Source organism: Melospiza melodia, chromosome Z (genome assembly GCF_035770615.1).
Source record: "Melospiza melodia melodia isolate bMelMel2 chromosome Z, bMelMel2.pri, whole genome shotgun sequence".
Lineage (NCBI taxonomy): Eukaryota > Metazoa > Chordata > Aves > Passeriformes > Passerellidae > Melospiza > Melospiza melodia.
In genome coordinates, this window is record NC_086226.1 from 57,561,427 (window position 1) to 57,585,132 (window position 23,706).

At 33.4% G+C, this 23,706-nt stretch overlaps 1 protein-coding gene across 4 annotated transcripts in view; it reads right to left on the reverse strand.

Moving 5' to 3' along the window:
* The window catches only part of CNTNAP4 (contactin associated protein family member 4), a 203,801-nt gene that overhangs the window by 78,828 nt on the left and 101,267 nt on the right, over positions 1-23,706 (reverse strand). The gene's annotated exons all lie outside the window — the stretch shown is intronic.

Below are 23,706 nucleotides of genomic sequence, written 5' to 3' on the forward strand. Positions count from 1 at the left end.
TGATCTTTTAATTTTATATATTTTACTTCCATTTCACCTGGCAAACAGTCAAGCACAGGAATAAAATGCAATTGTCAGTGAATTTTACAGGAACATCAGGACGATTCAATATTGATGATTCCTTTGGATAAGGTGTTAACTCATCTGTGTATTTAGGGCTGATGCCCCATGTAGCAAAGTATTTAACAGCTTCTAAAATTTTAGTGAACGAACCCGAACATTCCTGTCAAAAAACACATGGAATATCCTCACATTTCAGTGTATGGCTCTATCGAACACTTTAGCATAAGAAAACTGAGTGATGTCTACAAACTCCTTCTACTGAAAGGCTAAATGGATTTCATTGCAAGCCTATGTTTTAAATGCATAGCATGCTGTTTTTAAAATGATCTTATATTGACAGAATATGGTAATAAAAGACTTATTTCCAACTAAAGAATCCAAACTGTAAAAAGGATGTGTTTCAGTGTCCTGTTAAAAGAGAAGAATCTTTATTTCAGTATTGTAACAAGGTGAAAGAAAAAAAAAAAACCCATTTTTTTACAGTACTTAACTGATAAAACTACTTTCCCATTTTCTTACATAAAAAACCCCAGAAATACATAAAAATTTAGAGAAGAAATTAAAAAAAATCTGTAATAATAAGCCATAGCATTCTAAAAACTGGAGAATATTTTCTGATTTCTCTGGGTTGTGTGGTGTTTTTTTGTCATTACCTGTTTTTGGTATGTGAAGCATGAAGAATTTGTTCAGACATTTTGAATCCAAATATCTGATGGCTCTCTGAAATATTTAGATGAGCCGTATTTAAAAGATTATACCTTTCTGGCTGTATGAACAGTGCTGTTGCCATAGCTATAAGCCACAGACGTTGCAGCTGGAGAAGTACATAGCAACAAACATCTTTAGGTATGCAGCTTCTCTTTCCATAAGTTTTAGAAACAAAGATGAGCTTCACTGCATTCATTATTTATCTTTCTATACATAGATCGTTGCACCTTCTCTCTCCTGTAGTAGTAAAATTTCAGTAAATTTTAATCACTAAACTTTCAATGGGGAAAAAAAAAAGGAAATTACATAAAAAGACCCAAAACCCAAACCAACCAATCAAAATGAAAATCAAAACAGTTAGTGAATTGGCTTATTTAAGCTAACGCATCAGGCTAGCAACGAGCAATGAGAGTTAGTGACTTTGAATACCCATTTTTAGCTTTATGCTTTGTAATTCCATTAAAACAGTACCTAAAGGTGGAAATTTAACAAAAATCAGAGGAAATCTACTATTTGGAGGGTGAGACCCTTCCAGACATCTTATCCCTTCAAATCCTATTTGCAGTCTGTAACAAATATAACTGCCCATGAAAGTACCAATTAGTTTGTTGACTGAACCAGAAACAGGCCCCTGAAGTTTAAGCACTGCGAGCAAATGAAGTGTTCAGTTAAGATTTAAATTTTGCAAAATTGCTTTTGGAGAGCAGCCACCTCATAAAAATTAATTTGAGTTTTGAAAACAGACTGTATGTGGCTTGATATTTTTGCTGTAGGGTATATTTAGACTGTAGTTTTTTTAATTCAAAATTTGGGTTTTGGCTTCAACAATAATCTAAAAATACTTCAGACTACTTCTTTAACACCATTCAGAATGGCTAGTTTGGAAAACAGTATTTTTAAAATGTAATTTTACAAGGCTTTTATCTGGGAAAACCACGTTTTGCAGCGTATCAATTGTGCTGAGTACTAAATGGGTCTTTATTTCTTGTTTTAAACAGTCTAAAGGTTAAAACAGGTATTTTGATTTTTTTTCAGTCCAAGACCCCTTCAAAAAAAGAGAGGACAATATCAGACTGCCTTTTCTCTAGGTTACAGTATTAAAGGTGCACCTGAAACCTATGAAAGTATCCTGTAAGCTTTTTAGAGGAGAATCATATTCAACGTTTAAAACAGTCCTGTCTTTACAGTGGAACACAACTACTGTTTCATGGTCCAATCCAACAATTTTTAAAACACAGAATTTATAACCACATAATGAGCTTTTTTCATTCTACCCCTCTTCTTTAGACTGTTCAGACCACTTCACTCTTATGCCAAACTATGTATAGGGAACGTGCCATTACTTTAGATTATCCTCACAACCTACACAGATATCTAATGATTAAAAAGATGCCATGTGGCATCTTTTAATAGGAATAACACATCTCTATTAATAGGAATAACACACCTAATAATTGCACCTAATAAACACTGTTTAAAATGTTTGGATAAATATTAATAGGGTCATACACTTAACCCAATATAACTGTTTGTCGACTCTTATTAATGTATTTACATCAACTACATATTATACTGATTCCTAATAGCTTGAAAACATACCGTCTTCCTTAAAGAATGCAGTTTTTGAAACACTGAAATACTATATTGCAGTTTAGCTGTAAACAGTAACAGGGCCACTTAGCAGCAGAGATATCTAGGTAGGTGACACTCCACAACATATTTCATTGCATGAAGTAGAAGCATTCCGGGCTGTACTGAAGCCTGAACTGGGAGCCTGAACTGCTCTCAGACTTGGAGAGTTTAACTGTCCCACTCAATTTCTAATCCAGTAACTTCTTTATCTCAAGCTACTTTAACCCTGCTTTGAAGACAGAATTATTCAGTTCATTATGGTGTCAGAAATCAGAGATGCACTCTGGAGTGGTAGATCTAAGTCCTGTCCATAGGAGGGCATTGGCAAGCTGAGGGTGATTGTGAAGGTAAGCTTGCATCAAGACAAGGTAGAACAGCTCCTTGGTTTCTCTGTCCATCCTCTATGTAGAAAGCACATGTGGGTGTTGACCAGGGATAATATAGGCATCCTGTTCAAAACTTTCCCACCATTCAAAAATTCTCCCAGAAATCAAACTGTCTAGGACCCACAATTCAGATAATCTAGAGGACATGACCCTTATTTACAAATATAACTTTACTGTATAATATACTAAATAGACACTGTAAAAAATAATACTAAATAATATGCACAAAGCTTTTACGTGTTGTGTACCCATTGCTGTGAATATATTTATTACAAATATTATTTTTATAAATGTACATATATAAATAAATATAGGTATACTTGGCTGCAAAGCCCCATGTAGTGATTAATAACAAGTACTAGAATAGGACCAAACCTGAATAACTTCGTTGGAAGAGAAGTTGTGGTACTAGTGTACCTCAGGATGGGTCTAACTTCATCATGTGGTTTATAAATTCTAGTACCAACCACAGAAAAAATCAGCATGAAGTAACTTGGAACTGCTTGTATAAACTACTGCCTTTAAAAAATGTTGCAGGATTAACTAATCTCTCCCATTTTCTCCCAATATGTCTAAATCCAAGTTTATATTACAGTTTAAATTATTTATATCTCAGTAAAAAAAAGGAGTACCTATTCCAGATAACCTAGTGCACAGTACAAGTACACATCAACTGACAGGTTTTCTGAACTAGAATCCAAACACTCGGACTCATCCTTCTCATCCTATTACCGCTGTGGCGAGTTATTGTTAGTCTATTGAAGTGGCTCCCCAAAGTCATCAACTATGAACTTTTCAGTTAAACTGAAAAAATGTGAAAGTCCTTCCCTCTGACCAGAGAACACTGTAACAGACAATTGCCTCCTTTCTTAGATGTCTGCATTACAATTATAGGGCTAGGACAAAATGATCACAAATGTTAAATTAACAGGTTTTTAAGACTTCGTTGGTTATAAATGATTTATGCAAAAGCTAGCTGATATGTCTAATATAAAATAGTAACAGTGATATTATACTGAGAAGCCCTGTGCAGTTATTTACTGTACCTTTCACTAGATCTTTAATTGTTTGAAGACACAGTTGAAATATAATAGCGTTATCTTAAGTTGATCAAAACACAGAGCAGTTACACATACTCATAAATCTAAGTGTTCATAATGTCTTTTGTAAAGAAAAGACAGCACATATTAATGACAACCTGATTAATATAGACAAGACAGAAAAAAAACTTAGCAGAAAACCATCATAAATTGTTGTTCCAGTCAATGTTCACTGCTTGTACCACCTAAATCCCTATTCCTGCACTTAAAGCTTTCCATCACTGTCACTCAGAGACAGGACAGTGGGGTAAATTATACAAATACTCTTTCAGTCTATCTCTTTCTCTTATTTCTTTACATATGGTGAGTGTTTTATTCACTGTCATGGTTCTTCCCCTTTTTTTTTTTTGTCTTTCACCATGTGAGTGGAATATGGAACTTTATATATATTATGGAACTTTACATAAGTTCCATAATAGCTCCAGAACTAAGAGATGAAGAGAGGATGAGACCACACTTATCAGTTAATTTATCAAAGGTGACATCTGGCATTTCTAAAGGGACTCCAGATATTACTTCTGCCCTTCTGTTTTGTTAGTTTTTTTTTTTTTTGGGGGGGGGGGGGGGGTTCTTTTTTGTTGTTGTTGTTTTGGATTTTGGTTTTTTTGAGACAACAAGTGAAACAATTTGCTTTCGTATTAATATAGAAGAGGGATAGTTCAATATCTAAAATTAAGCTAATGGAAAAAGATCGTGAGGTTTTCTCTTCTTACAATAGTAGCAGTTGGATATAACATTGCAGGGGTGCACAAAATATTTGAATCTAAGGCCCTTGAACAGCTTCTGTTAATCAGAAGAGTTTTATCAACAGCTAGCCATGCTCATTTTGAAATGGGCTTAATAAATTCTGTTTTCTTTCTCATTCTTTATTCCTTTTATGTTCAATATAGCTGAAATGAAAAGGTACTCAATTTTCCAAATGATATGGTATGGGGACTAATAAATAAAATAAAAATAAAAATTAAAAATATATATGTTTAAGCCACCAGCCACAACAGGTGTTTTGAATTCTTCCATCTACCTTATTTCATCATTCAGATGTAGTAAAAAATGTTATGTGAAGTAACTTGTCACCATCAGAGGGAGCTCTTGTATTGACACAACTAGGCGCAACATTTCCCTTTAAAAATTATCATAGCAATTTTTTCTTATAAAATCCCAATATAGAGTATGAATCTACTATGTTTTATCTATTAATACCTAATTACATGAACCTCAGAAATATTCCTGAAAATTGAAAATACGAATGTGTTTCATAAAAGTATTACTGGAATTTTACACACTCTTTAACAATGCTTGAAGATTAGCTAACTCTTTATTTGAAATGAATATAGATATGCTTTTTATAATATGGATGTGTAGTCAATGAATTTAGATTCTGATATTCCAAAGGTAGCTGTGATGATCTCAGAAGGTAGCAACCAAAGAAGTTTCGGTAGTTGTATTTTAACTTTTTTCCCCCTTGTTTTTTAATAAATCCATTTGAAAAAATCTGTAAAATATGAATACATTGTATTTTGAAGCTGGGCTAAAGTGCAACTGTCCTTTCACTTTCAAATCAATTTGAAGTTTAATCACTACTCTTCTTCTGGGAAAATAAATGCTTTTACTAGTTTCTTTAATCTGGAGTAGAAAATTGAATTTATACACTTAGAAATAATCAACTCCATAAGTGTTATCAAATGTTTTCAAAGGGGCAACAACATATTTAAACTGTTTATTCACATATTTGCCTGTTAAAATTTGAAAATAAGAAAATTATGCAGGTGTACAGTTCTCATTGAATGAAATTTATGTAGGAATCACAATTCACTATTGTACTTCTGTAATACGTGACATAACCCAGAGATTACCAGAAAGGTAATCCAGGTAATTTATAACTACAATACCTTTAGTGCAACAGCTGGGTATGAAATCCACTGAAATGTCAAAACAGCACGTGGGAATTCTGTTTGCTCAAAGCAGTATAAAAAAAGAAATCCCAAACAAACATTTGATTAATACTATATTATAAATTTTCTTTTCATAAAATTTCACACCTTGCTTTGAAATGAAATTAATTATCAGAAAGAAAGGAAAGAAACCTTAATAACTGTAATATAGAAATGGCATAGCAAATACTCTTATATTCTAAGGATCATAAAAAATAAAATAGTTCAATAATAAGCTTTCCTACTAAATTATTTCTGTGGCTTTTCATACATGATGTCTCATGATTTCTACCTTTAAAGAAATTTCTGTAAATTAATTCTTTTTCAACTCATCTTTATGGATTTAGACTAGTGTATAACATCAAACTAACATGACAATCTGTTTCTTAGGTTGCTGCAACATTAGTCAAATACCTCGCCCATTTCACCAAAAACTTTAGTGGTAAAATTTCACTTTTCTTTTCATATAGGGCTTGCCATTCTGATACTTAGAATACCTTTCAAAAGCAACCAACTTCCCTATTTTTAGCTTTACTCTGAAAAAAGATACTATGAAATGAAAAGCTGAAAAAACTCACGGAGATTAAATGTTTTGGATATGATTGAGAACAATAAGGCTGTAAGAACATTCTGTTTACTAATTATAATTCTGCACAAAAGTGTTCAGCAAATGTATATTAGGGTTGCATTCAGTAGTTATCAGGAACTAGTAAAAATATGTGGGAAGTATTTCCTGTTAAGAACATTTAGAATACGAAAGTAGACCTTCAGTTTTTCAGAAACATCAGCATTCATGGTGGAGCCTATTGCTCTAGTAGGCGTCTGATGCCTCAGAAATGTAATGCAGAGAGCAAAGTCTGCACTGTAAACATACTACTAGATCACTTAGGAATATTAACTAGAGTGCTCTCTTTGAGCCCAGGAGATGTGTCTTAAAAGCCACACTGAATATAATAAAATCAACTTCCTAGTTATTTGTCATATGGAGAATTCGTTTCTAACACAGACTTCGGTATTTGGATAACCTAAGCAACAAACCAACTGCAGTTGATTCTTTCCGGTACTGCTGTGCATTTAAATAGAAATTAATGACTAGAAAATACCAGTGACCAGCAAGTTTGGCATGCAACGAGAGAACACATGATGGGCAGCCAACAGAATGGACACACCTTCAACCCTCAGCGAATGGGTACCTTTGTGGGAGGGAAAGAAGTGACTGATACGGTGGTGCCCATCAGCTACAGGACAAGGCAAGCAGATTGGCACAGGTGCCTCCACAAAAGAAAGCAATACAGAAAAACTTTGCAGAAACAACATTAAGTTAATCCTCAAAGTTAGACTGGAGAGGACAATTTTAGGTGACAAAGTCTCTTTCCAGGTACAAATTTCAATAACTCCATGGCTCACAGGGAAAACCTGACACATGGTTTTCAGCCTGAAGACACATCAGTGAGGTCACCAGCTTTCTTCCATCAGATAGGGCTATCTGGTGGAAAGCAAAAGGAAAGCACCTGTACCAATACTGTACTAACAGTAATTCTGATACATCACTTTCTATGTGAAACCTAAAATGATCAGGCTCCTTTACTCTTATCCCATCTCCTCCACAGCATATTTTACTTCATCTTCTCATCTCACTAAGGTAAAAAGGCAGAGGAAAATAAAACAAAAATGTATCAGGAACTGACAATGTTTTGACTTCAGCTGTCCCAACTCCTGTATCCCAAGTTTAAAAACACAAATCCAAGTTACTAATATTGATTTACCTCAGATATAGGCAGAGTCCCTAATTCTTACTTCAGAGTCCCTAGTGTTACTGCATATATCACTGGGATCTAGCTCCAGGCTAAGGCTGTTATAGCATGAGAGAAATGCATAACCCAGAAGTAAGAACCCAAAAGTATGTATCTTAAGGATACAACAGGGTGAACATAGCACTGAATTTCAAATATTTAAGGTCTTTTAAGGTTTTTCAACTCTAATAGTCAGAAATCAGACTACATGGCATAAATGGGAATAAATTTCACTTAATGCACATGACATCATGAACCCTAACTCTGATTCTTCAGAGGAGAAGATGACTTCATGACTGAATATATGGGAATAATACTGGTTATTTGTGATGCTAATTTCTTTAGTTCATGTAAACAGAGCAAACATTTAGTTGTACCTCTACGTGTACAACTATCACTATGGGTTAAAGCTAAAATACAGACCAAAGAAAATGGGTTGAAGCTCACACAGGTTATTCAGTCCACACACCAAGACATCAACCACAATATCACTGCAAGAAAATCAACCATTTCTTTAAAATAACTAACTGCTTTCTGGATAAAGTGGCATTGAATATGCATATGAAGATTGTTTCTTTATACTAAAAAGAATTCATCTTAAATAAAAGAATTTCAAGAAATTTTGTTTTTCACTTGGTATCCCTAGAAGGAGGCTCTCATACCAGCAACAAGCTTGTGAGACAAAAATGAAGCCACACAACTCTCATGAAGTAAAAGTGTTGCCAGCTTCTAATATCATCATTTCCAGAACACTGAATTCATGTCTAACACTTACGAAATGCTTGAGGGATGAGAGACAGTGAAAGTCATTCGTGCATGGCACTCGAAATTATGATGAGTACAGGTACATAGGTGGCCATTTCTCTCAAACTAAATTATTCCTTGCTCAAGAGTAGTCTGGAAATTAATTTTTATTCAATTAGCTTTGATATTCAAAAGAGACTATGTGGGAACGGCTTTTCTAAGAGAAAAAAAACCAGTCCAGAGTGGAATGAAGATGGTCCAAAGTCCATTTTGTAAACCAAAATAGTGGATGGATAGCCCATCATGCCTTTCTGTACAGTAGGAAAAGAAAATAACTAAATAGTAACAATTTTTTTTTCATGTAGACATTGCTTGTGGAACTTGGAGCTCCATAAATTGCTATTTTCTTTTACAAGAATCTTGAATACAAGAATGCTAGTTCTTTGACTAAATGTTTGTGAAATGGGATGTAATTTCAAACAAACTTTTAGATGACTTTTAATGTATAGAAACTTGCAGTAACCTGTAGGAAGGAGTGTGGTAGATTAATGTTTACTGCTTTAGGTTTTTTGGAATATTTCAACCTAAAGATCTTGCTTACATTGTAACATCTTTAACTGCCTTTGGTGCACACTGATGCTGCAGAATGCTTATAAATCAAGCTATTTCAAGTGGATATTTTTAGTTTGCAAGTCATCACTACCTACTTGGTGCATCTGGAAAAAAGCAAAGTGCAAGGCAGAAGAAAATGGAGAATTATCCTCTTACACCTTGAGAAAACTGCATCTGAAGAGATGAAGTGATTCTGAAATGCTTTTGAAAAACATTCAAGCAAAGATCTAACTGAGAACCTGAAGGAATTCAAAGGTATATCTAAATTTGAACTCTAGTATTGGGTTTGTCTTCAACTTTTTACCTTTTTTTTTTAGTCTCCTGTAGGATTTCTTGGGGGAAAAAAAGAAAATATCATGTGATGCTTGTAACAAACACTAAAATCTGTCTCAATGTTATTCCCCCAGTTGAATTAGGGACAGGTGAATTTGCAGAGATGCATACTAGTAAAATTGTTCTTACTCTGCTTTACAAATACAGATTGCAATCAGACAAAGGTAATTCTACTGAGGACTGTTTTCTCCTTCATTTGCAACCAACATTTAAGTGTGCACAGTTCACAATTCATTGTTAAGGACAGAAAGGACTTCAGGTATTTTATATATAAAAAGAAAAAAGAAATAATAAGAAAGCAAAAAGAAATAATAAGAGCTGATATTTAAACTGCAGCCAGTTTAAAAAACATTTTGTCACCACATAGGAGAACAACTTATTCCTTCCTTTTGATAAGTGTATTTCAGTATGTGTGTATTACAGTAGAAACTCCATTATATTTCTTAAGGCAGGCCAAAATCTGGAAAAAAATAAATTAAGATAAAGATCAAGCATGAAGTTACCTGATCACAATTCAACGAGAGTGATTTCCTTGGAGAACCCAGAGAGCAAAGGCTAAAAACAAATTTCTAGATAACAATACAATATAATTAACTGAACAATTACAGAGTAATTCACCAGTGTCTTTTACAACTAGTAGGGGCAGATAAATATTTGGGAAAAGGAAGGAGGTGAAACACTTCATCAGTTCATGTGGTCCCTCCATCTGATACTGAGTGATCCACTCAATGTAGTAGGAAGTGCTCACAGAAGTCAATACACTCATTCTAAAGACCGGTCTCAAGTTCCTAATTCTTGCAATCTAATTTGTTTTAAAAGTTGGCAAGTTCATACTTCATGACAGCTACACAAGTTTTGGGGTTTTTTTAACCTATGTTAAAAGCTATGAATTAAATCACCGTCATATAATCTATACTTTGTAAAAGCCACCTTCTCTTTTAAACAAGGAATTGTTTGCTCCCAAAAACCTTTGTTATCATTGAATGAATCAATGATTGGGATCATTGTAAAAAAAGACTGCTTCTGTTAGACAAATTATCACCTTTGCATCAGAAGTAATTTCAAAATGACACAGGAAAAGGACATGAAAATTCAATATGGTATCATTTGTAAATATTTTTAGATCTGTCAGAAAATGGAAGTCATTCTTCAACTGCCTAACAATATTTCAAATTATCTTCATATAACACAGAGTGAGTAAAAGATTTCTAATAATTTCAAAATGAAAATGTCATTCACATTGTATTTAAAATATTAATAAATGTCACACTTTGTTATCTTAATTTTTCAAACCACAAAATAAGAAGCTTTTTAAGTATTTATAAAGAGTATGACACTGCTTTGTAAATGTATTTATAATATAAAAAATTCTTCACAAACGTTTGAAATAAATACACATTTTAAAAACCCAATAACAAGAAACACACAATACAATCATGGATTATCACAAACACTAATTTGTGATGCATTACATAATCTCTTCATGTAATTCTTAAAAAAAAAGTTATTATTTTAATACTTTTGCGACTTTAAGCTACTTATGATAGATTAAAACATGGGGTTCCTTAAGATATGTTGAATGTACTAAATTTTTTTATTCTAAAGTATTATTAACTGAAACTCAAAACTAGAAAAAAATTTAAAAAACTCAACCAAAACCATCCCTTCAGACTTCTCAGACTCTGCTTTTAGTATATATGCTCAGTTATCTGTCATACTACCTCTGTGTGAAGTCTGTCCTAAGTGGACTCTTACGAGGACAGCAGTCACTAGGAATGCACAAAACTTCACCTCTGTCATACTTAACAAGGCACATGGTCATGTTCACTGCCAGTGTACCTGGTCTTTACTTGTTAGCTGGTAAAGAACAGATTTAAATTACCATCTCTCATACAAAGATGGCAATTCCAGAAGCCGGTAGTCTGTGTAGCGATCAGCTCTTTACATACATGAGACTGTAGATCAAGAGTCATCTTGCCAAAGATGCAGAATGCATTGAAAATAAATTGAGGAGAAAATTATTCTGCCACAGATAATAAATTCTAGGACCATAATTAGGATGTGGAATGATTGAAGCTGATAAATGAATATGAAACACAAACTTACAGGTATTATTCTGTAGTTTTTTACTCTTTACAGATGAAGACTATGAAAGTTGGTCTTGTAACATGAACCATCTGTGAGTTTCTGTGTTGTATTTTTTATGTTGTTGGCATGACTAGATATTTTGACAGTGATAAATAATAAAAAAGACCATCTCTTTCAGACTGAATTTACAAATTTACCTGTATTCTAACAGAGAAAAAGGAAAATCCAGCAGAGAAGTAATTAACCATGATCTCTACTTGTTTACCTGGCTTCCCCTCCTGTAACCCAACTAGACAAAAATAATTATTCATCCATCGTATTAGATGGATAAATCAAGTCTTTCTATTTGACATTTGCTTCTAAAGTCAGAGGTGGCTCCAACAGCTTTTAGCTGCTAAAGATCAAGATGGAAAATTCTACAACGGGGGTCTGTCCTGATCTACACCTATTTGTGCAACACAGCAGAGACTCAGGAGTACCAAAAAAAAAGCAAAATTATTCTAACAAATGAAAGTATATAGTTGTAATCATTGAAAATATCCATTGACTTGGAAAGGATATTGTAATTGACTCCAGCCTAGCTCCCTCTCACCACTCAGTTCAAAATGCTGAATGCTTGACACTACGTTTGGAGTTGAAATCCCCACTTAGACCTACTATGCAGAAGATTCAGAACATCTTTCATCAATAATAATTTAAAAAAATATCATTCAATCTTACTTAATTTTGTAATAATCCTTCATGACTTTTGTAGCTTTTCTCCTTGCACAACTGAAGTAAGCTGCTGCTGTGTTGTCTACTATATGTTTACTTTAGAAACACAGAACTAAAGAAAGGCTTTTTTAGCATGTTTTCTTCTGGGAACAGACCCTTCTATATCAAGCAAAGAGCTATTGCCCTTTACAGAAACAGAGGACAAGGCTGCTACCTAACTTTTAAATCTTCCTTTTCTTCCAGGCTCTCTTTTTGACCAAGACCTCCTAAAAAGTCTCTTGGCAGCTTATATCCTTGCTGTTTTCTGCACCTTACCAGACTGAGGAGAAACTTTCAATTCTGTTCTAGGACTATTCCATGGTTTTACAGCATAGTTTTTATCGTGCTCACAAAGGGGTAAATTACCTCCCCCAACTTGTTCTGAGGTCTTTGACAGATGTCAGTGACAGCAATAAAAAGAGAACCATCAATTTCTATTTTGTCCCAGTCATAACTTTCTAATCGCTAAGCTAAGCCTACAACCAGCATTATAAATCTAAAGACTACCTTGAACACAGAGAATTCTGTAGTTTTCTCTAATTGTGGTCCAAGAAAGAGATATCCAGCTCCAGCTCAGCAAAACTAAATTAACAGAAAAACTAATCAGAGCTGTGTAAGCATTTCAACAGATCTCAAGGCTTTGAGCAGAGATCCTTGCTGGGCACCCTAAATCATATGAATACATCTTCAGCTAGGATGGCAGTCAGTGTCCCACTGTGGGAGGACACTGCAGTTTTACAACCAGCTGCCCTTTCCTGGCCACATCAGGGCGCCTTCACGCGCCCTTTTACTCTTTGCAACCCTTGCAATACATCCACTCTCATGCTGCCAGAGATTTGATCCCTGCAACATGAGCTTTGCCAACATGCTGCTCATCTTCACCTTGGCAAGAAGGCCTGAGTATGGGGTCTACAAGCTACACACACACCCAGACAAAAAACTTGCCCTACACAAGTAAATTGTACTTCAAATATGACCTTCAAGTCCTGTTATTACTTCTATTATTGAAAATACAGGGAATTTTGGGAAAAGATACAGGCTGTTATGAAGTGAATTTCAATCCATGCCACCAAAACTCTGTTAGAATTTACTCACTGCTTCAGAAAATTGTAAATTAGGACGGTGTTAGAGACATTCCTTCCATGCTACAACTAACCTTCCAAGGATGATCAAAATCAAGTATGAAAACTAATTACAGTCTTCAACAATGACAGAAAACATGATAAGTGTAAAACTTTTTCAATGGTATATTCAACACAGAGTGTGAAAAAGCGGAAAAAACACCAAAAAAAACCTACTTGCTAAATTCAGAATATTTATTATTTTAATACATGTCTAAGAAAACACTTTTGCTCAGCTAAAATACTGCTTCATAATTCCACTGATATCACCTAAACTGACTGCATTTTTAACAAAGCAAAGATCTGATCTCATGTGAACAAAAGACTAAGACAGCATTTTAAAAGAATTCCATTGAGGAGAGTATTTTCAATTGAAGTAATAAAGTTTAATTTTTTTATTAGAGAAATTAGAAAAATAGAAAGAAAAACATGTCAGATGAAAGAACAAAGTATGCGGAAAATCTGCCGTAACAAACCAATAATGCAAGTTAGAATAATTGCAGTGTGCTTTATTTAGACTGAGGAATGCATGCATGATGAATCAACCACTCAAGCCCTCCTTAAGTAAAATCTGTTTGTCAGAAAATTAGCTATGGATACTTAATCCAATTAAGAACTTAGCTCTTTCTTACTGTTTCGCTTCATCAAACTAGAATTTGGCAGTCTTAATTATTTCCCATCTTCCTATTTTCAGAAAGTTTGTTTGTGCTTTTAGAGTTTTGTTTTTCTGTTGTTTTTTGTTCTTTTTTTCTCCTCTGGGTTTTTTTATAATTCTTTCTTTATTTCTTATTTTAAAAGTCAGTTTACTAACTATATGTATTTTCATTATTTCTGAAAGGAAAGAAAGCATGTGCTATAAACAAACTAAAAATAATTCATTTTTTAGCAACTAATACAATGCAGGTGCATTTGCGGTTTGTATTTTTATTTATTTCTTAAGAATTTATTTTAAATAAGCTACCTTAGAATGCAAAAGAATGGAAACTAAGGGAAAGTCAAACTTAAAAATATTCATGTTTCATATTGGTCCTGGCAATTTTAAATATATTTAAAATCATGAGTTAGCTTAGCCTTCAGTAAGGAGAGGTATCATTGTTTTTCTTTTTTTGTACATTAAATCTCTTTTTATATGAATTTGAGGGCTTGATTGAACCATTCTTAAGAAAAAATTTAATCACATTAGTGAGTTCAACTTTTTACCATTAAGAGATAAGTTTATTATTAAATCAAAGTCCAACAGTGTTTTTCATTAATAAATTTGTCCTAGCTTCAATAACGAGTGTTATTTTTGTCATGCAATTTATTTATATTATGTACACTATATTCACATATATCTTTTTATATTTTTCTGCACCTGAGACCACACAAATTTTTCAGTCTTGCAGAAGCTACCATTAAAGAGTTCAGATTTCTCCTGCTGGCATTCATGACAATATCTTTCAAACTTTAAACTTCTCCTGTCTACATTGCCAGAGGCAAGGTACTTCTTGTTCCTAAGGCTCACCACCACAAATAGAATTGGAGTGGTTGCAGTTGTTCAAAAGATTATATCCTGCACTAAAGTAATTCTGACAGAGGATTTTTTTTTTCAAGTTTTTTGTTTTAATGTTAGCTCTTTGTTATATGGAAGCTAGTAACAGCACAGAGCATCTGGATCTAACAAAAATACACCTCTTTCTTTTAAAGACTATGATCTTCTAGCCTTACTAAATAAAAACTACAGATTCTTTACTACTCCAGACTAATTTCTATTCTATGTTAGATATTTTCTAAGTAGGATTTTTTGGCTTGAATAACATTTGTTTTCTGAGATAACATAGTGGAATGAAAACGTAATATCAACACCTCACAACACTAATTAACCAAACTGTAATGCAGACTCCATATGAACAACAAAATCTGTCTTCAAACAAATTATAATAGCATTATGATAAATATTGTCTAAACAGATAAGAGCCACAGAAAATACCACAGTGTGATTATCCATTATTCAAACATCCCAAATTTAATATCAAAGATGTGTTTGCCATATGATACAAACCACTGGTACAATTAATTCTTAGAAAGAAGAAGTGAAATTTTCTGCATTTGGGAATATTATAAAACACAGAATGTTTATTTCATCACAGCAAGCATCCCTAGTTATTTGCACTTACAAGATGTTTTAGAAAATATATAAAGTATGATGTGAAATATGCTTATTTTAGTGACAATATTCACCATTACATTTGCCCTTAAGGGTACTCCTGTAATGAATGGAGTCTTTTTTTAATGCAATATCAATAAGGAATAGTCAGACATGCTGCAGTGTAAGATGCGTCCCTTATTTGGTCTTCAAAGGGCCAGTTTAAGCAGCCTACTCAGAAAAAACATCCCCAAAGGGATGAGTTGATGAGTTCTGTTGAGTCATGAGCAGGGTATGTTATTTTCACTCTGGTCTACTGGTAGAGGCAATGAAGAACTGACCTTCTTTTTCTTCATGACACTGTGCTTACAGAACTCTGTCATATTCGCACCCAATATTCATTTTCCAGGCCAAAGAATCCCAGTCTATTCAGTCACTTCTTCCATGCCAGATGTCTGCTTTTTAATATTTTAAAACATAATTTTCTGAATCTTTTCCAGTTCAGCTATATTATTTTGCAATGAATGATCAGATCAGCACTGAAAATATCAACAACAAATACACATTCACAGTGGAATAATAAGCTTTTCTGTCTCATTTGCTACAAATTTCTTAATAATTCTAACACTCTATTTTCATCTTTGTTCCAGAAGACTAAGCTGATAATTATAAATGTTCCAGAGTTTTCAGGTGTCATCTTGGAAGGAGCATCCCAAAGTCGCTCATTTAACATGAAAGGATGGCAGATTTTTTGGGGGTGTAATTTGGGGGAATTTTTTGCCATGTACATTTTGTTAGCAATGAAGACAGAATATTTGTATTTCTGCTTAATTACAGTACTTTATATGTAAATATTAGAAAGCCTCATAAATGCTCCAGGCCAAAAGCTAAGTCATAACTTCATCTGGGAGAAGTATTTTTCTTTAACTTTTCCTTTTTTTTTTCTCTTAATTTTTTTTAAATAAAAGAAGGCAAGAAGAAATTTTGGACCATATCAGAGAAAATTTAAAATAGCAAGGTCATATACAAGACTATGGAGTAAACCAATATGTTAATTGTTTAATACATTTTGAGTTATGCACTTGTTACTGCAACACATTTTTTCCTACCTCCGGTAAGGAGATGCCTTTGGTGAAGTATCAATACAGTATGTTTGCTTCAAAGAAAATGTGAATTTTCTCTGACATACAAAGTTACATTATTGTTTGGTCTAATAAAAAACAAACAAAACAAGACCTGAATGGTTGTCAGGAACACACTTTCAAAATTACACACATATAATGTCAAACAGTATTTTAAACTGATACTTCTATGTCTGTGTGAGAAAGAGGCAGGAAACAGTGAATATTTAAGAAAATATGTATAGCTTTGTAATTTTCACTGATGGAATCTTTTCAAATATGTGCATATTTTATGGATGCATGCTATCATTATTAATTTGCACAGATTTGAATATGAACCTGTGATAATTCAGCATTGGGTATGTAGATGAGGATAGGAATTTTATGAGAGCTCAACAAATTGTAAATGTTAAAATCATCCTGCTTCTACAAAAATGAAATAAAACATTAATAGTTTTTCATTTGCTTCCATATCGTGTAACTAGTATTCCCTTTTGCAAAACAGAAGTATAGAAACATACAATATAAAAAAAGGAGAAGGTGAATTGCTAACCTAAACTTCAGAAATATTTGAAGAGAATACTATTTCATTTAATCATAGGGTAATTTGGGTTGGAAAGTAATATATTCCAAATTCTTGCTTAAAAGAAGGTCAGCTACTAGGACAGACAAGGTTTCTCAGGGCTTTCCCAGTACCTGTCTTAATATTTTGCTGTGCATCCTTACATCTGTCACATGAACCTGTTTCTAGGAAAATTTTATTTTCTCCCCAGTTTTCTCACTTTTACAACAGGTTAGAAAAGAAATGAGACAAGCAGAGAGCATAATTAAGCATTCATTCTGTTTATATCAGATTATTAATGGTTTGATTCTTCAGAGATGCAAAGTATATCATATCTTGATGAAGTCACTCATATGGGACACTGCCTCTGGTGATATTTCTCCAGACACCACCCAAAGTAGATTAGAGGTTAACAGAGCAATTTCGCTTTACATTGCAGAAAATATGCTGGAAGAGAGATGAAATATCATGGATATCACATGATGTGAATAATTATATGCAGGTGGTGGGGGGGCGTTTTGACCTTTTTTTAAAAAAAAAAATGACATGATGCTGACTGTTACAAACTAAACAGCTTGGGCACATCATGAGGATCTCATTTCATTAGCCAGACTCTTGGAAATAAAAATGCGTTATTAATCCAATTTTACTTGGACTTCATTACCTTCAATTCCCAAATGCCATTAACAAACAGGGAAGAAAAAATTAGAGAGAATTAGATTCTATTTGCTTATGTACTAATATATAGATAGTATAGAACATCAAGAAATTATATTATCTAATTTTAAAATTTAAAATATATATGACAATTAAAAATGCATTAAATATATTAGCTATTCACCAGTTTTTCCCTGATATGTATGTTTATTTTATCACCTCAACTTCCACAGTACAGGTTCCAGGTTTCGACACTGTGCCACTGCACTCTCAGAAAATGCAAACAACTGAACTACTGTACATAATTTATGACACAATAAGTATCTTGTAAGTCTCTAAAGCTTCTCTGCATCTGAAGTATTTGCACCTCAGGAGAATAGAGACACATTTCCCCTAAATGGTATTCCCTAAACAGTGTGAAAAAAATACCAGTACTGATAATTAAGGACGACCTGTTTGTTTTCATTACTTCAGCTTATCCAAAAGTTTTTGTCTTGTATATAAACGGACAGAACTTTGCTTACAGCCTGCTACTACCTGAATTCCCTAAGACCAAATAAAATCATGGAAGAATATAATGAAATTCAACTCACTTAATTCTTCAATTATATCTGCTTTTACTGGTTTCATCTTACTGGTGCCCTCCTTGATATCAACTCAACAAGGAGAAGCTGAAAATTACCATCTCACTGAGGGAAGAAAAGTTCTCGAGGACAATGCAGATCTTTTTCCTCACTATGAAATCAAGTTTTCTCACATCAACAATGAAGCAAGAATCATTATCCTCTTTTGCAATTTTGTGAATTTGTATCGGCTAAATTAAAGAAACACAGCAAAAACTAAGTAACATACAACACAATTACGCATATTGCTTGGTTGTTTGGGCTTACCCTTCAGAACTAAAAGGTCACAAATCAGCATAATATTACACTAACAATGTCAGGTGACATTTTTAATAATGCAAATTAACTGCGAACTTAATCAGGATGAAAAAAAATTATGGAAACTTTACATTGAGGTCCTGATAGGGTTTTTCAAGATCTTATCTTCACCATCTTTTATTGTTCTCACAATATAAATCTAAGGCTAGACTCTCCTGTGCGCAGAGGAGGACCATGAAGATACCTGAGGCCTGGAGCACTTGTCCTATGAAGACAGGCTGACAGAGCTGGGCTGCTCAGCCTGAAGAACACAAGACTTCAGGGAGGCCTTAGAGCAGCCTTCCAGTAAAAGGGGGCCTACACGAAAGATGGAGAAAGACTACTTACAGGGGCGTGAAGTGACAGGATATGACAGAACGCCTTTCAACTGAAAGAGAATAGACTAAGATTAGGAATTAATTAGGAAATAATTGTTTACACTGAGGGTGATGAGGCACTGAAACAGTTTGCTCAAGAAGCTGTGGATGTCCCAATGTCCCATCCCTGGATGTGCCCATCCTTGTGCGGGCAGCCTGGTCTAGCAGACGGTGAACATGCCCATGGCAGGGGTGATGGAACTGGATGATTTTTACAGTCCCTTACAACATAAACCATGGTATGCTTCTGTATGTACATAAATAACATATTTTATAATAAATGGAAATACAGTTTTACACTCTATAAAATATTTTATTATGTGTAGAAAAAGGTATATGAATGTAAAAAATAACTACTGTGCCATGTTGCCAGTAGTACTGCTAATGATTATTTTTAACAGTTTTCATCACCTCATTCCAGAATTTTATCTCACAATTTCAGGTCAATACTTTTCAATTCCTTGTTTAAAAACACCTGAAAATCACAGGTTTCTCATCCATAGCCACAATAAAAAGTAAAACTCAATGAAATTATTTCAAGTTTTCTTTTAACTTATTTTTGTCAAGAATGTTGATGAAGTATAATTCTATTTTTTCATAATCTCTGAATAGTCTTTTAGTCATGATAATAAATTAAGAAATGGTAATAGCATTAAATTAAATTTCTGAGACACATGCTGTGACTCCTGGGGATGGTGTTGGGCAGAGCCAGGAATTAGACTTAATGATACTTAAGCATACCTTCCAACTCAGATTATTCTGTGATTCTGTGAAATTTCTTTAATGGCATTTATTTTCTGAAATGTCTGATTTCTAAATAAGAGGAAATATTAACTTCCAATATCTCTTGCCAGTCTGTAGACATTGAAAAGAACACATAAAACTACCCAGACTTCCACTACAAAAAAAGCAGCAGAATTTCACTGCCATCAAACTGGGTTTTGGTGGTTGCTTCATTGCTGTTTTGGCTGGTTGCTTTATGGTCTTTTTGGGTTTGGGTTTGCTGGTTTGTTTGTTTTTAATGTTGACTTGATTCATGCCACTCAAGCAGGTTCTTAAGAAATATCAAATCTCATCATGCTCAAAAATATCCTAAGAGGCAACTTTCTAAAATGTTATTACCATAAAGTTGACACATGTTTAATTTACTTACTGAATAACTTGCTGCTAAATTTTCATTTCTGTACCTCAGGGAGAAACCTATCAGTGAAGAATTAAGGGAATAAATTCTGATTTTTTTTTCACCAGGTGCTACTGCAAATAAAAAGGTTTCTGGGAGTAAATGCAGATACAATACAATCTGAGCAACATGAATAGATGAGTCTACAGGGTTCCTTTGGGAAATATTTTGAAGAGGCATTATGTCAAAATTATTTGACATTATGAAATACAAACAGACTGTACAGGCAATCTGAAAAGTATTAATTTCTCAGCTATATTGCCGGATTTTCCAGTATGCTTGATATTTCTGAGGGAGATGCAGGAGGAAGATAGTTATGGAGAAGATAAAGATAAGAAGAGAATGACACCTGAATTCCAAAAATGATGATATAACAGGAATGGCAGAGGTAGGAATGAATAAGAGGGTATTTTAAATCTGATTCTAAATAAGAAGTAAAGACAAACTATGATAATTTTTAATTAGAATCTTTAATAATTTATTCAAAATAATCTTTAAAAACACATTAATATATATGACCATATTCTTAAAGGCAACACTGAGATAGTGCAAAGAGCTCCATTTCTAACATTTATTTATTTAATTATTGATTTAAGAGTTTTCAATGTCAGCTATATTTCTAACATATCTCAGACCTGTTTTGGTGGTCAACAACCTTCACCATGGAAAAAGAACTGAATTAAGTTTTAAAAAGTAGTTTTTCCGAAGGACTGGAATATATGGAGAAAAGCAACAGTGCAAGCTGTTGTAATGAATTTCAGGCAGAAAATAATGTTGCCGGTAATGAAATTCAGACAGGATAGTAGACAAAAAAAACCATCAAGGGATGTAACGCTTATGAAAAATATAATTGAGTTTTAAAAAAATATCATTTATATTTTGCAAAATAATTTCAGGAATCTATTGAAAAAAATCAATCTAATCCTGAAAAGTAAGGGAATATGAATTTTTCACATTAGGGTGTTTTTTAAATGTTTAAGTAGATGAGGATTTTTTTAATGCAAAACCTGTTAATTTTGGTGGTGGTGGGGTTTTTTTTTGTAGCTTTGTGAGTCCATGTGTTTACATTGCTGTGGTTCAAACTGATCAATAAACCACAACATCAAAAATACTATTGTACATACTCTAGCTAGATTCTCTGCCGATTTTGGCATTTGAACTTTTCATGTGAACAATATTCCATAAAGTGGTTCAAAGTAACCTAAATTGTAATTATGAGGAAAACAGAACATATGAAACCTTTAATCTTCACATTATTAATGACAAGTGCCTGTTACATAAGAATTTAAAATGTGCTGTAGGATGAGCAGACACCATACCATTGTTTCATATCCTTGCTGAACGTTATTTTTGCAGTTTGGGTAGAAAGGAAGATTCTCAGCCATCCTACCAGAAACGACAGACTTCTGATTTAATTCCTTTTATGATGTAAAACTTGCCATTACCAACATCAGAAAGACTAATCATCTCTCTTGAGAGCAGTGAGTTTAGCAGCGCAAGTTAAGTGCAGACCAACATGCTTTAAAAAAACTGAATAACCCTTTTAAATTGATTATTTAATTAAAACAGTGAATTCTTTGTACTTCATCTAAGATATATTCACAATATGCCACAAGAATTTGTCTACTATTCACAAGTAATGCTGGTTTTATACAACTGTAGTGCTAACTTCTCTCAATTAGTTGAAGGTACAATATGAAGAAAATTCAAGCCTGTAGAGATACCAACTGCATATTATTGATTATTATTCTGTTCTTGCAATTCCATATATTTCACAGACATTTACATTGGAAAACAAAAATTAAAAAATTACGCTTACAAGGAAATGGTGGCTGATATTTTCTCTTAAAGACATTTATATAGATCAGAAATTTGATTTTAATACTGTTGAATCAGAGATAATCTTTTTCACCTGAATGTAAACTGGCCCTGAAAAATCAGTTATCTCAGAATTATTTTGTTGTGGCAAAAGGAATTAAATTAAAGTACTTACAAATGCCTTAGCTTTTCGCGTTTGCAATGACACAGAAATACTGGTATTTTTCCAGTGCAAAAATAAGTTTCTATTACTGGATAATACATATGGCTTTACAAACGTGTGACTTCTGTTCTGATGCTGAATGCTACAAACCCTGAAAGAGCAGTTCTGAAAGCACACTTTCAGGTAGCAAAGTTACTTTTTTTTTCCTATCAGAAATAAACAGGATTATCTGAAAATCTTTCTTCAATCCCACACTCAGAGTAAGAGAGTTGTGAGCTCTCTAATGGAATCTTATTCAAGGCTTGCACTGCAAACATCTGTTTTTAACAAAATAACCTTAAACTACAAATAATTTTCCCTAGAACACACACTATAGTGTGGTATATGATCTGAGAAAATAAACAAGAGGTATCAGAGGTTTCCCTATAGAATTCTAGGGACAAACTGATCCTATGATATAAAGCACAAACAAAATCAAAGGCAGGCCACAAAGAGAAAACACAATATAAAATACAGGGCAGAGCAGTTTCCATCTTGACTGCAGCTGAAGAATAGTTGTTGCTACACAGTATATCATTTTTATTGTAGAATTCTCAGCTTCTAGCATATCTCTGAGGAATATCTTGAACCACTACTCAAGTAAATCAACAAAAATGAACTATAACTTGATAAAAGTGGCTTTTAGAGATTTAAAATTATTTCCATACCATTTAAGTCATTGTCATCATTGTAACTGTCAGGAGCCCAATTAATTCATATGCTGAAGACATCACTCTTTGAAACACTTGACCAAGATAGAGATATTACACCTGCATCTGAATTTAAACACTGAAGAGAGCAAGAAATGGGAAAAACAGCTTTTCTTTTCTAGGTGACAGTTTAAATTCATTTCAACTCAGCAGTGATTGAATAATACAGACAAAGATTGCATGTTGATCTGTGAAGATTTTGTTGATCTTAATCTAGTTTCTAATGGAAAGCTTCAGCACTCTGTCGTTCTGTAAACCACAGAATTCCAATCTGGAATTAGTTTTTGTGTTTTGAGCCTTACCAGCTTCCATATAAGACTGGAAAAGTTAATACAGTGTCCTTCAATGGAAGTGACACTTTTAAATTAGCAATGAGGAATATAATAAAGGTAGAATAAAGGTAGAATAAATGTAGCTTCTCTACTTAGTCTGTGGTTTGTTTTAAATAAAGTCACTAAATAAAGAAAAAATGATTTTTTTTCTCTGCCTAAATACGTGTTCTTACACTACTTATAGTGTTATCAATGCTATTGCTAATAGCATTGTAAAGTTATCAATTTTCAAAGAAATTGGTGAACTTAAAAATCTAGTGCAGGGTGCACATCTTCTGTACATTTCTATTTCTGTTTTCATGCAATCAGTGTACAATGGGAATAATAAAATCTTTTTTTTTTTCAAGATTAGTTTTCTTTATTTTATGTAAACATGAAATACACAAGTAAAAGAAGCATTCAAACATACTGGTATCTTTTTTTTTAATACATTAATGA